Genomic DNA, 6,000 nt, shown 5'->3' on the forward strand with positions numbered 1-6,000 from the left:
GATTAGGAACATCAGGATGGTTACTCGTTACGAGGACAAGGAATATATCCTCGATAAGGAGTTAAAAGAACTTGATGAGTCTACTGCTACTCCTGAGGAGATCGCTGAATTCAGGACTCATGAGAGAGATGCTACTAAGGTGGCATGTATCATGATGGCCACGATGACAGCCGAGCTCCAAAAGTCGTATGAAGATTTCTACCCTTTTGAGATGCACCAAGACTTGATGGAAAGGTACCATCAGAGTGCTCGTCAGGAGCGGTATGAAATAATCTCCTCCATAATAACTACCCGCATGAAGGACGGTGAATCCGTCACGGGCCACATGCAAAAGATGCAAAGGTATGTGGACCGTTTGCTGAAGCTGAATGTTAACATCCCCGAGGAGTTAGCAATTGACATCATTTTGCACTCCTTGCCTTCTTGTTATGATCATTTTCGAATGACATATCATATGAACAAGGAGGAAGTTACCCTCAGCAAGCTTCAAGGACTCTTGAAGACCGCTGAAACCAGTCTTAAGGGTAAAGCGGTTGTTACCTCTACTACTCCTACTCCAACTTCTACCCCTGTTTTAGCTATTGGGCAAGGCAAAGGGAAAAAGAGGAAGCACCCTTCGAAGGGTACCAAGGGAAAGTCTCTTGAAGGCTCCTCATCAAAGACTAAGAACGGTTCTGTCACTCCTTCTGCCATTCCAAAGGATGCTGAATGCTTTTATTGCCATGAAAAGGCACACTGGATGCGAAACTGCCCTAAGTACTTGCAGGATCTAAAGGATGGGAAAGTGAAACCCACCTATGCAGGTATTTACACTATATTGTCTAATTACTCAACATATTCTAACTCTTGGGTGCTTGATACAGGATGTGGTATTCACATATGTTCTGATTTGCAGGGCCTAAGAAGAAGTGAGGATGTGGAGCACGGGAAGATAAACTTAATCATGGGGAATAGGAAGGCTTCACCTGTTTCCAAGATTGGAGTTTATACTTTGTTGCTTAATAATGGGTTAAAATTAGATTTGAATAAATGTGTGTACTCGTCTGAAATGGCGAGGAATATTATTTCTTTTCATGCTTTGTACAAACAAGGTTTTACCTTTTCGTTTGATAATGAATGTGGTGGTATTAATGCTTTCTTTAATAATGTGTTTTATTTTAAAGCATTACCTTGTGATGGTGTGTATGAAACTGTGTCGATTGTAGACAACTTAATGTGTTGTATATTGATTCTTCTACTAGCCTAGATAAAGCATCATTGTGGCATTGTCGTCTTGGACATGTAAACAAGAAACGCATAGGCCAACTCCAAAAGAGTGGAGTCTTGGAATCATTTGACCTCAAATCAGATGATAGTTGTGAATCTTGTCTACTTGGAAAAATGACAAAATCACCCTTCACTGGAACTTGTGAGAGGGGTGAAGGTTTGTTGGACCTAATACATACTGATGTATGTGGGCCATTCAAAACCGCCACAAGGGACGCTAATCGGTATTATGTGACTTTTATTGATGATTTTAGTAGATATGGGTATGTCTACTTAATCAAACATAAGTTCGAAACCTTTGAAAGGTTTAAGGAATTCAAACAGGAAGTAGAAAATCAATTGGGCAGGAACATTAAGATGCTTCGATCCGATCGAGGTGGTGAGTATCTTAGTACCGAGTTCCTTGACTACCTTAAGGAGTGTGGGATTGTCTCACAATTGACTCCTCCCAGGACACCACAGCTGAATGGTGTAGCTGAGAGGCGTAATCGTACCTTGTTGGACATGGTTCGCTCTATGATGAGTCGAGTTTCGTTACCAATCTCTTTTTGGGGGTATGCCTTAGAGACTGCCGCCCATATCCTTAATCTAGTCCCTACAAAGAAGGTTACCAAAACACCTCATGAGATGTGGACTGGGAAGGTTCCCAATTTGGACCACATCAAAATTTGGGGTTGCGAAGCCTTCGTGAGGCGCGAAACTCATGATAAGCTTGAACCCCGAAGTGAAAGGTGTATTTTCATTGGCTACCCACAGAAATCCTTCGGTTACCTTTTCTACAGACCCAATGAGAATGTGGTCTTTGTAGCACGAAGAGGGATCTTTCGCGAGAAAGAATTTATAAGCCAAGGAGACAGTGGGAGGCAGATTGATCTTGAAGAAATTCAAGAATCAATTGGTGAAGGAACCTCAGACACTAGCAATCAACCTGAGGAAGAAACTCCTGTTGATCTAGCTGACGAGTCTGTACCTCCGAGACGTTCCACACGGGTTAGGAACACACCTTCGTTTTATTATGGTTTTCATATTACTACGGAAGGTGATATGTTTATTAGTGATAGTACACTAGTAAATTTGGATGAACCTAGCAGTGTTAAGGAAGCCATGGCAGGCCCGAAGTCTGCTAAATGGAAGGAGGCTATGGACAGCGAGATACAGTCCATGTATGACAATCAAGTTTGGAACTTGGTTGACAATGTACCAGGCCGTAAAACAGTCGGGTGCAAATGGATCTTCAAAAAGAAGACCGACATGGAAGGAAAAGTGCATACTTATAAGGCTCGACTGGTTGCGAAGGGTTTTACTCAAACTCAAGGTGTTGATTATGATGAAACCTTCTCGCCGGTGGCCAAGATTAAGTCTATTAGGGTTATGTTAGCCATTGCAGCATTTCATGATTATGAAATATGGCAAATGGATGTCAAAACCGCTTTCCTTAATGGAAAGTTGGCTGAGGATGTGTACATGAATCAGCCAGAGGGTTTTGTCAATGCAGAGTACCCTAATAGAGTATGCAAGCTTGAGAAATCCATTTATGAATTAAAACAAGCATCTCGTAGCTGGAATCTTTGTTTTGATGAGAAGGTAAAAGAGTTTGGCTTCTTGAGAAGCGAAGATGAGTCTTGCGTGTATGTCAGAGCTAGTGGGAGTATAGTTAGCTTCTTGGTACTGTATGTGGATGACATACTACTCATAGGAAATGACATCCCAACCTTGTAGGAGGTTAAGTCCTGGCTTGGGAAGTGCTTTGCTATGAAGGACCTAGGGGAGGCTACCTATATCCTAGGGATAAGGATATTAAGAGAAAGGAGTAGAAGACTAATTGGACTTAGTCAGAGTATCTACTTGGATAAGGTGTTGAAAAGGTTCAACATGGAGAATTCCAAGAAAGGAGATTTACCGATCCAAAGCAATACCAAACTGAGTAAGACTCAGAGTCCGAGTACAGAGGCAGAGATAGCTGAGATGAGCCAATTACCATATGCTTCCGCAGTTGGCTCGATCATGTATGCTATGACTTTAACCCGTCCTGATGTGGCATTTGCTTTGAGCATGGTCAGCAGGTATCAGGGGAACCCTGGCAAAGCTCATTGGACCGCGGTAAAGAACATTCTCAAGTACCTGCGGAGGACTAAGGATTGGGTCCTTACCCTTGGTGGCAGTGATGACTTGAGAATATTAGGGTATAGTGATGCTGGTTTTCAGACTGATAGGGATAATTTCCGATCTCAGTCGGGCTGGATCTTTACCTTAAATGGAGGGGCAATTTCTTGGAAAAGTTCCAAGCAGGAGACGGTGGCTGATTCGACTTGTGAATCAGAGTATATAGCAGCGAGTGAAGCAGCGAAGGAGGCGATATGGCTAAAGAACTTCATCGGAGACCTTGGAGTTGTACCAGCTATTAAGGAACCTATAGAGATTTTCTGTGACAACAATGCTGCGGTTATCTTAGCCAAGGAACCAAGAGATCATGGCAGATCCCGACACATTGACAGAAAATATCACTTCATAAGACACAAGATTGAAGAAGGACTCCTTGTGACAAGGAGGATATCGTCAGATGAGAATCCTGCAGATCCCCTTACGAAGGGACTGACGAGGGTTAAGCATTTTCAGCATGCGAGACGCATCGGGCTGAGGGACGATATTAGTTTTACAGATTAGATAGTTTTCCTGAAACTTGTAAAATGTAATCGACGTTTGATGATGAATAAAATTTGTGATTTATTTATGAGTAAAGTGTTACTATCATTGTCAATTATTTACTATTGTTTCAGTTTTGCATGTTTTGACTTCCAGAATAATTAATTTATTCAAACCTCCACAATCGATCATACGTCGGAAGTAGGTATGAATCAAGATTGTCATGAATTGGGTTTGTAGATGCCTTAAAGGTGTTTAGACATGGCAATGGTTGCTGCAACATTCATGAGTACTCATAAGTTATGAGTATTGGTATAAACCCACGCTCACTTGTATCACTTCATGGAATTTATCTCGAGTGATCGTGAGACGATAACATCATATAAATCTTTAAACCTAGAGATATGAGTTGTTACCTATGAGTTGGTTGTGCATTGATTGCACGTAAACGCATCAGTAACTTGATGTTATAAAACGTGCCTTTGTGTACAATTCAATAAGTAGTAGAACAAGCATATCAGTCGAAGTTTATCTGTTCCTTCTAGAAATAGAAGCGATATCCGGGCCCCTCGATGATTTTGTGTTGACCCATGAACCAGGCCTGGTCAGAACTAAACCGATGTGTTCAGTGAAGTTCTTCGTCAAACAAATCGGAAAATCGAGAAACAACTGCTAGACAATAAGCAAGACATAGTTCCATGTGTTTGTCCGGCTGATATCATGAGAACAGAGGATTATGTGATCACTTATCTAAAATGGCGCTTCATAGTTCAACAGAGTCTTGATTGTTCGAGGGAGTTTTCGAGAGCTACGATTGTTGGTTGGTTCCTGAAGTTATAGGCAAATATAGTTATTAGACTTATCCAAGTGGGAGTCTGTTGGATAAGGTGTCTAAGTCCATAACTTATTTGGTATATACTTGACCCGACCGGCATGGTCCATTTGGGTTGCATCTCATCCAAACTATTATGGATAATTTTATGAGAGTTATACACATATGTTTATTAATATATTATGAGTTATAATATATTAATATGAAGTTATGTTATTTAATTAGTTTTAGTCTTAAATTAATTATGGATTAATTTAGAGATTAAAAGGAATACTAATTAAATTATGGGCTATTTGTTTTATATAGTGTGGGCTAATACTCATTTGTAAATGGGCTAGGCTTATGTGGAAGTCCATGGATGATCCATGGAGCTTTTAACCCATGGATCCTTGGAAAAGGAAAAGACATGGGTTATTAGGGTTTCACCCTAACCATGCATACTATATAAGCATGCTTATGGAGCATGAAATGGAGCCTAAGAGAAAACTAGTGATCTAGTGTGTGTGTGCATGTGTGTGGCCGAAAATACAAGAGTGTGTATACTCTCTCAAAGTTTTCCAAGAGTTTGTGGTGTTTGTGATTCCATTTGAGGCATTCACACTATTGGTGCTTGGCCCTCAAACTCCTTAGAACTAAACTCACCAAAAGGTATGTAATCTCTTCTAACTCTTTTATGTTGAAATGTTCCCCATGCCATGTTAGATAGGTTATAAACCTTGGAAAATTATTATTTTGCATGTATTTAGACAAACATAGATCCAAGGTTTATTAGGGTTGCATGCACACTTAGGAAGTGTTAGATTGCTCAAAACCCAACACTTAACACGCGACCAAGTCGCGACTCTACTCGCCGAGTCCACACATGGACTCGCCGAGTCGCTCTTTCCCAATTTACTCTTTTAGCCCTTCAACTCTACTCTTGATATTTCGGGATGTTACAATTCTCCCCCACTTAAATTAGGCTTCGCCCTCGAAGCCTACAGTAACTCAACTCCAGAATTACTCCCACAACGTGCCACCTGGCCTTAATCGGACCAGATCTCACAAGGCATACCCATCGAAACTCGAACACACTTTCCCTTTCCTTACGGTGTCCTGACCATTGTCTCGAACCGGGCACCGGATGCACCCTCTGATGACCACACACATCGATCCGAGAATTACCCATGAAGTATCACTGCCCCAAATCTCAACAATCACTCGACCCATAAGGGTTAGAAGACATGAACCATCGGATCCCCAATTCGAATCCCTCTCTA

The sequence above is a fragment of the Lactuca saligna genome, chromosome 3 (genome assembly GCF_052625555.1).
Source record: "Lactuca saligna cultivar CGN05327 chromosome 3, ASM5262555v1, whole genome shotgun sequence".
Classification (NCBI taxonomy): domain Eukaryota; kingdom Viridiplantae; phylum Streptophyta; class Magnoliopsida; order Asterales; family Asteraceae; genus Lactuca; species Lactuca saligna.